The 9594-nt window shown below is 46.3% G+C and overlaps 1 pseudogene; it reads right to left on the bottom strand.

Moving 5' to 3' along the window:
* Positions 1-9273: 9273 nt before the first annotated feature.
* On the bottom strand, positions 9274-9391 carry LOC126476049 (5S ribosomal RNA; annotated as a pseudogene).
* Positions 9392-9594: the final 203 nt, after the last annotated feature.

Genomic DNA, 9594 nt, shown 5'->3' with positions numbered 1-9594 from the left:
TCGTGCTGGTAGATGTCATCGTGTAATTTCCTTCGCATGTAAGGGTGGACGTGGTCCCCAAGGATAGATTCGTACCCGTGTTGATCAACTGTGCCTTCCAGGATGATGAAATGACTCGGATAATGCTACGAAAACATTCCCCAGACCATAATGCCGATTCCTCCGGTCTGTATCCTTCCGACGAATGTTGCAGGGTGTTTGTTTTCAGTCAGATTAAGCATAAAACGCGATTCATCTGAAATGGCCACCTGGCGCCATTCAGTGCGGTACTGGCGGGCAGATTCCAGATTCCATCCTCCGTCACCGATGAATAGCAGTCAATACGAGTGTGTGAACCAGACCCTTGCAGCAACTTTGGCTGAAAAGTCGTTGAGGAGACACTGTTGGTAGCGACATGGGCGGTCAGTGGCACGTCCTTTCGCCCGCACACGTCTACGCAGCCGTCGTTCACCCCTGTGGTGTAGCGCAGTTGCCTAGGCGCCGGTTCAGAGTCACGCCGTTTTGTCATGCACGGTATACTTCAACCACGGCGCCAAGCGAACAGTTCACATACTTAGGCGTTTCTGAAATGCTTCCAATCTTGGCCCGAAAGCCAATGACGATGCCGTTTTGGTCGTCAAAAACATCGCCCCGTTTCCGCATAACGACAACGACTGCAATGATTCCGCGTCTCACCGACACGCTTTATTCAGGGTGTTACAAAAAAGTACGGCCAAACTTTCAGGAAACATTCCTCACACACAAATAAAGAAAAGATGTTATGTGGACATATGTCCGGAAACGCTTAATTTCCATGTTAGAGCTCATTTTAGTTTCGTCAGTATGTACTGTACTTCCTCGATTCACCGCCAGTTGGCCCAATTGAAGGAAGGTAATGTTGACTTCGGTGCTTGTGTTGACATGCGACTCATTGCTCAACAGTACTGGCATCAAGCACATCAGTACGTAGCATCAACAGGTTAGTGTGCATCACGAACGTGGTTTTGCAGTCAGTGCAATGTTTACAAATGCGGAGTTGGCAGATGTCCACTTGATGTATGGATTAGCACGGGGCAATAGCCGTGGCGTGGTACGTTTGTATCGAGACAGATTTTCAGAACGAAGGTGTCCCGACAGGAAGACGTTCGAAGCAATTGATCGGCGTCTTAGGGAGCACGGAACATTCCAGCCTGTGACTCGCGATTGGGGAAGACCTAGAACGACGAGGACACCTGCAATGGACGAGGCAATTCTTCGTGCAGTTGACGATAACCCTAATGTCAGCGTCAGAGAAGTTGCTGCTGTACAAGGTAACGTTGACCACGTCACTGTATGGAGAGTGCTACGGGAGAACCAGTTGTTTCCGTACCATGTACAGCGTGTGCAGGCACTATCAGCAGCTGATTGGCCTCCACGGGTACACTACTGCGAATGGTTCACCCAACAATGTGTCAATCCTCATTTCAGTGCAAATGTTCTCTTTACGGATGAGGCTTCATTCCAACGTGATCAAATTGTAAATTTTCACAATCAACATGTGTGGGCTGACGAGAATCCACACGCAATTGTGCAATCACGTCATCAAAACAGATTTTCTGTGAACTGTTGGGCAGGCATTGTCGGTGTTGTCTCGATTGGGCCCCATGTTCTTCCACCTACGCTCAATGGAGCACGTTATCATGATTTCAGACGGGATACTCTACCTGTGCTGCTACAACATGTGCCTTTACAAGTACGACACAACATGTGGTTCATGCACGATTGAGCTCCTGCACATTTCAGTCGACGTGTTCGTACGCTTCTCAACAACAGATTCGGTGACCGATGGATTGGTAGAGGCGGACCAATTCCATGGCCTCCACGCTCTCCTGACCTCAACCCTCTTGACTTTCATTTATGGGGGCATTTGAAAGCACTTGTCTACGCAACCCCGGTACCAAATGTAGAGAGTCTTCGTGCTCGTATTGTGGACGGCTGTGATACAATACGCCATTCTCCAGAGCTGCATCAGCGCATCAGGGATTCCATGCGACGGAGGGTGGATGCATGTATCCTCGCTTACGGAGGACATTTTGAACATTTCCTGTAACAAAGTGTTTGAAGTCACGCTGGTACGTTCTGTTGTTGTGTGTTTCCATTCCATGATTAATGTGATTTGAAGAGAAGTAATAAAACGAGCTCTAACATGGAAAGCAAGCGTTTCTGGACACGTGTCCACGTAACATATTTTCTTTCTTTGTGTGTGAGGAAAGTTTGCTAAAAGTTTGGCCGTACCTTTTTGTAACACCCTGTATAGCTCCATTGCTAGTGCTGTCACCCAACGTCTGTGAGTTGTTAATGCACTCGACGTCGAACGTGGGTGAGTGGACCGCGTAAATCATAGATAATTTGAAAGTGAATGAGAACTGGCAAAAGTGAAACACCTAACAGGAAGACCAGAACAAAAGCAGCAGACGTGTTGGCGGGTCGGCTGCCTACCTGCAGGGACCCTGCCACCCTTGCAGCGCGCGGAGTAGCAAATATTTCAATGCTGCGCCACATTTACACACTAAACTACTTTTGAAAACTCGCCTTCGCGTATCTACATAATTCGGCACGTTTCACTACGCTATTTCCTTTTACATCGGCAATAATTCACAGAATAATTGCTGTGTTCGGTACACTGCTGAATTAAATAATGCCGAAAGCCTGGACCTTCAACTGAAAGACATATATATCATGCATTTTCGTGAATATGGGAAGCCGCTTGTAAAATGCTATTCCAGAGAAGAAATTGTTCGCGTGTTTTTCAGCCTTCCACTACGGCAGAAATGATCTAATATTAATCTCTTCTTTTAATTGTCTCTTAAAGATTGCCGGACTCACACTGCACACGCAACAGCTGGGGGAGATATATTTAGAACGACAACCGAAAATTTGTATCGAGACCAAGACTCGAATATTGTTTTGTCGCTTATCGCAAGCAATTTTTAATTTTTTTAGGGGATCCATCACCCCCCGTCCCCCTTGTACTCGCCACTGTCTTCGTCTCCGACGACATCGCTAGGCATGCAGCCTGACCATAACTTATCCCGCAACAACAACGCGAATATTCCTTTCTCCAAGAATAAATACTTCTTACAATTAAAGACAGTTCTTCTCTAAGACTGATCACTAAACTCATTCACGTAGAACTTTACTCTTAAGCCGAAAGCTAATATTACGCTTTTTGTAATAGGCCGGCCGAGTTGGCCGAGCGGTTCTAGGCGCTACAGTGTGGAACCGCGCGACCGCTACGGTCGCAGGTTCGAATCCTGCCTCGGGCGTGGATGTGTGTGATGTCCTTAGGTTAGTTAGGTTTAAGTAGTTCTAAGTTCTAGGGGACTGATGACCTCAGAAGTTAAGTCCCATAGTGCTCAGAGCCATTTGACCTATTTATTATTATTTTTTTTTAATACGGGTTTCCTCTACAGGATAACGCCGCTCTTCGGAATGAAACAAAAACTTTCCACGCTTTGAAATACTGTTTTCCTCACTATAGCTACTGAAATAAGACTTATCTAGAATGGTTCAAACGGTTCAAATGGCTCTGATCACTATGGGACTTATCTTCTGAGGTCATCAGTCCCCTAGAACTTAGAACTACTTAAACCTAACTAACCTAAGGACATCACACACATTCATGTCCGAGGCAGGATTCGAACCTGCGACCGTAGCGGTCTCGCGGTTCCAGACTGTAGCGCCTAGACCCGCTCGGCCACTCTGGCTGGCACTTGTTGTAGTGTTGGCAGAAGAGCCAACACCGTGTTACTAGTGGAGGCCGAAATGCACGCGTCTGGAACATGACAAGGAATGAGAATTCAGATGGCGGACGTAATTAGTTTCATACTTAACTTTAATCCATTAATGATGAACGTCGCTCTTCACGGTACATGATTCACAATATTATCTGTTAGAAACTGAATATGGCGCCTTGCAAGGTCGTAGCAACTGACGTAGCTGAAGGCTATGCTAAACTGTTGTCTCGGCAAATGAGAGCGTATGTAGACAGTGAACCATCGCTAGCAAAGTCGGCTGTACAACTGGGCGAGTGCTAGGGAGTCTCTCTTGACTAGACCTGCCGTGTGGCGGCGCTCGGTCTGCAATTCACTGATTGTGGCGACACGCGGGTCCGACGTATACTAACGGACCGCGGCCGATTTAAAGGCTACCACCTAGCAAGTGTGGTGTCTGGCGGTGACACCACACTTATCTAGACTTCTCGTCTTAAATAAGATATACTAAAGTAACTTCTTTCTTCAAATACAAAACAAAGAATCTGGGCTAACGAAATTGTCTTGAATATCAGCCAAATAAATTGATAAACTTCCTTAAATGCACAACAACAGATATCAAAGTCAAATAGGCCTCCTATAGCGATTCAGATACTGACTGTAACTCCCATATGTTGAAGAGATCTGAGTTGTCCTGAAACGAAATTGATATCAACGCGGATACTGCGATAAGTAACTGCTCTCAATCACATCTTTGGTGTTCCTAAACTCATTTGAAGGTGGTCGGTATTTTAATAAGCGATCTTGTGGCGAATTCTGGCTGCATACTCAGTCAGGATAGGAGCTTCGGACAGAAACAAAGCGCGTCTGACGCTGGAACAACACCGGCGCTCAAGTTGTACGGCTGAGGGTTTGCGTCAGACGGAGCAGCCGCCACCTAATTTCTCTTTACGAGTGACACAACATGGCCACGTAACACGATACGATGCGGTACAACCCCCTGGACTCCATAACAACAGTTGAGAGCGGGGAACACACTGCAGCAAGAATAACACAGCAATTTTTAAGCAACAAAGTGAGGCCTTTTTTATATAACCTCCAGTGATGCAAAATCCGTAGCTTTCTCTGCAATACATTACATAGAAACCTTTTGACTCAGTTTCGACAAAATTAGTGCTAACAGTATCTAATACAAAAGACGTTAATTCAACTTGTATTTGTACATTAAAGAATACGCACACAGGATGACCCAGAACTCCACCGACACGCTTTCAGCAGTTGTTCAGAGATACCTTCTGAGTATTTTAGTATCAGGGATCCACGGTCTCCGGCGGCTCGTTAAAGTGTAATAATGAAATTGAGATTTATTCGGTTTGTTATCGCAGTCACTCCCTCACTTTGAGAGTGATATTTTTGTGTGACGCGTTCCCTAGTGACTTTGAACTGCTTTTCTGTTTTGTTGGGGTGGTGATTGAGGGCAGGAGCTGCTACCAACCAGCTGGAGACGGTGTATCGAAAAGCTAGCGGTGAACACATTCCAGCAGAGTGGTTGGATCTCGACATCATTCCTTAAAGTAGTTAAATAGCCACAGAGCCACGATTTAATTTTATCCGTATTTCGCAGCTTCAAACGTGACTGTATTCAATACACTGGAGGTATGAATTAGAAAAAGCCTACAGTCATAACTTTTTGTGTTTTATTACGTACATTATGCATTTCGGACCTATGGGTCCAGCATCAGGTGTTCGTCTTTATCCATGCTTTTTTTTTCTTGAAGCATGCCTCTTGAATGATATGTATGAAAACGATGGAGAAAAAATATGTATGCTGGTACTAAAACATTAAAAACGGTTCTCTTGGATTATTTGTTAAGTTTACACTGTTCATCTTTTCCACTATTTCGCACATATTTTCCGCGTTTGATTTACGAAATTCATAACCTAACATTAAAGCTTTTCGTGACAGGAATATGTATTTCATCTCATTCAAGATAAAAAAATGAAGCATATATTAAGACGAATTACACCTGATGATGGACCCACAGGGTTCGAAATGCATCGTGTACTTAATAAAACACGAAAAGTTGCGACTAAAGGCGTTTTTTAATTCATACTCCAGTGAATTGACGATTTTTAGTCGTGTGAAGTTTAACGCTGTCTCGCGAATCAAAGTTAGGCTGGCGACCCTTGTTGTTGTTGTTGTTGTTGTGGTCTTCAGTCCTGAGACTGGTTTGATGCAGCTCTCCATGCTACTCTATCCTGTGCAAGCTTCTTCATCTCCCAGTACCTACTGCAGCATACATCCTTCTCAATCTGCTTAGTGTATCCATCTCTTGGTCTCCCTCTACGATTTTTACCCTCCACGCTGTCCTCCAGTACTAAATTGGTGATCCCTTGATGCCTCAGAACATGTCCTACCAACCGACCCCTTCTTCTAGTCAAGCTGTGCTACAAACTCCTTTTCTCCCCAATTCTATTCAATACCTCCTCATTAGCTATGTGATGTACCCATCTAATCTTCAGCATTCTTCTGTAGCACCACATTTCGAAAGATTCTATTCTCTTCTTGTAAATTCGTGACGCTAGCTCAATGGTCGTCAATTGATTTAAATGTACTTCCCGAATGACTCTTAATTCAATTGCTGTCACGGGGGTGAGGAGAAAGAACACATCCTGGTGGTACCAGCATTATGCATATTTAGATGTTCGATTAATCTGAATGGTTTGCAATGTTCTAGCGATTCTATTCCAACTCTATGCTAATGTACCGACAAGGACCATTTTCGCAGATAAACATGCAAGTACGTAACGGATGTTCAGTTTCACAATATAGTTCGTCGCACTCTCACATTATGCATCGGCTGTAAGAACAATTTCATGCATTTACATTTTTGGTGTCCCACAATATTAGTTGGCTAAATATTACCCTTATTTGGATTAATATTATAGGAAACTGAGCTGAGGCTTAATCCGAGTCTACAACAAACGTTTCTCATTAAATATGAGCAGCAGTGCGTCGCACGCTGTTAAGAATGCGTGGTACTGGCTGCAGCTGGAGGTGCATCGCTACGTAAGCTCCGAAGAATGGAAGAAATGAACGTTTGAGTATCTCGAACAGGTTGACCTTCTTCATGCTCACCGGGATCGATGCAACCTGCCTCGCATTTACCTCACACGATACCCTGAAACCTATGGATCAAGGCAATCAGATGGATGCAGTTTTTATTGACTTCCGAAAAGTATTTGACCCAGTATTAGAAAAACGTTTATTTACGGAAATAAATTCTTTTTCGCCCGGTGTCACTATTATCTAAACCTTTTGTTTTTGCATTAAAAATGCAGGTGTCACTGCCATAAGTCAAAACTAATAACATATATTAATTGTAAACATCCGTTTCAAATCCGCTGTTAGGTAGGTTTTCAAAACTGTATTTAGTCAAAGAGAAGGGTAAGACTAGAGTTGAATGTCTTTGGTAATTTATTTTGGAACTGATCTAGTCGTCTTCGTTTTCTTAAAAATGAGAAAACGGCATCAACTGGTTGTGTAGTTATTGTTAATTTCTACTACACTCCTGGAAATTGAAATAAGAACACCGTGAATTCATTGTCCCAGGAAGGGGAAACTTTATTGACACATTCCTGGGGTCAGATACATCACATGATCACACTGACAGAACCACAGGCACATAGACACAGGCAACAGAGCATGCACAATGTCGGCACTAGTACAGTGTATATCCACCTTTCGCAGCAATGCAGGCTGCTATTCTCCCATGGAGACGATCGTAGAGATGCTGGATGTAGTCCTGTGGAACGGCTTGCCATGCCATTTCCACCTGGCGCCTCAGTTGGACCAGCGTTCGTGCTGGACGTGCAGACCGCGTGAGACGACGCTTCATCCAGTTCCAAACATGCTCAATGGGGGACAGATCCGGAGATCTTGCTGGCCAGGGTAGTTGACTTACACCTTCTAGAGCACGTTGGGTGGCACGGGATACATGCGGACGTGCATTGTCCTGTTGGAACAGCAAGTTCCCTTGCCGGTCTAGGAATGGTAGAACGATGGGTTCGATGACGGTTTGGATGTACCGTGCACTATTCAGTGTCCCCTCGACGATCACCAGTGGTGTACGGCCAGTGTAGGAGATCGCTCCCCACACCATGATGCCGGGTGTTGGCCCTGTGTGCCTCGGTCGTATGCAGTCCTGATTGTGGCGCTCACCTGCACGGCGCCAAACACGCATACGACCATCATTGGCACCAAGGCAGAAGCGACTCTCATCGCTGAAGACGACACGTCGCCATTCGTCCCTCCATTCACGCCTGTCGCGACACCACTGGAGGCGGGCTGCACGATGTTGGGGCGTGAGCGGAAGACGGCCTAACGGTGTGCGGGACCGTAGCCCAGCTTCATGGAGACGGTTGCGAATGGTCCTCGCCGATACCCCAGGAGCAACAGTGTCCCTAATTTGCTGGGAAGTGGCGGTGCGGTCCCCTACGGCTCTGCGTAGGATCCTACGGTCTTGGCGTGCATCCGTGCGTCGCTGCGGTCCGGTCCCAGGTCGACGGGCACGTGCACCTTCCGCCGACCACTGGCGACAACATCGATGTACTGTGGAGACCTCACGCCCCACGTGTTGAGCAATTCGGCGGTACGTCCACCCGGCCTCCCGCATGCCCACTATACGCCCTCGCTCAAAGCCCGTCAACTGCACATACGGTTCACGTCCACACTGTCGCGGCATGCTACCAGTGTTAAAGACTGCGATGGAGCTCCGTATGCCACGGCAAACTGGCTGACACTGACGGCGGCGGTGCACAAATGCTGCGCAGCTAGCGCCATTCGACGGCCAACACCGCGGTTCCTGATGTGTCCGCTGTGCCGTGCGTGTGATCATTGCTTGTACAGCCCTCTCGCAGTGTCCGGAGCAAGTATGGTGGGTCTGACACACCGGTGTCAATGTGTTCTTTTTTCTATTTCCAGGAGTGTATTTTGTTTTGATTGTGTTGACTGTAAATTATTTTAGTGCTTTAATGGTTGCTTTTCAGGCCTTCTTCTAAACTTGGTCTATTAATTACTTCCATTCGCAATTGATATTTTTATCTACAGCAGAGGCAAAGTCAAGTGTAGATGATTAAGATACCTTCCATTAACACATATTAATTCTTCTTTTCCCCGTATTGGGGGTAGTATACGTTTATCCGCAGGGTAGGCAATGCAACTACATGCAAACGAAGATCGTGCACGTATGTTCAAATAACACGCAGTTCATCATTTTCCAGCTTAAGGATCGTTAAACTCCCTCTATCGCTGATGATTATACACGTATTTTCGGCCATAGCACTCCGTATTCAGGCCACAAGTGGGTCATCGGGACCATCCTACCGCCGTGTCATCCTCACTGAGGATGCGGATTGGAGGGGCATGTGGTCAGCACACCGTTCTCCTGGTCGTCACGATGGTTTTCTTTGACCGGAGCCGCTACTATTCGGTCAAGTAGCTCCTCAGTTGGCATCACGAGGCTGAGTGCACCCCGAGAAATGGCAACAGCACATGGCGGCCCGGATGGTCACCCATCCAAATGCCGGCCATGCCCGACAGCGCTTAACTTCGGTGATCCGACGGGAACCGGTGTATCCACCGCGGCTAGGCCGTTGCCTTTTGGCCGTAGAGGCTCTACCATTTCGACTCCTCTTTATATTCGAAATTTTGCTAGTATACAGGGTGAATCACCTAAAACTTGCACCGCAGATATTGGGGAAGTGGAAAGTCCTTTTGGTGTGCTGTTTTCACAGAATGGATTAGTAGTCAGGGGCTCGTATTGTTAGGCAATAAACAGAGTGTAGTAATACTCAGAAAGCG

Source organism: Schistocerca serialis, chromosome 4, assembly GCF_023864345.2.
Source record: "Schistocerca serialis cubense isolate TAMUIC-IGC-003099 chromosome 4, iqSchSeri2.2, whole genome shotgun sequence".
NCBI classification, from domain to species: Eukaryota; Metazoa; Arthropoda; class Insecta; order Orthoptera; family Acrididae; genus Schistocerca; species Schistocerca serialis.
This window is presented reverse-complemented; position numbering and strand designations above follow the sequence as displayed.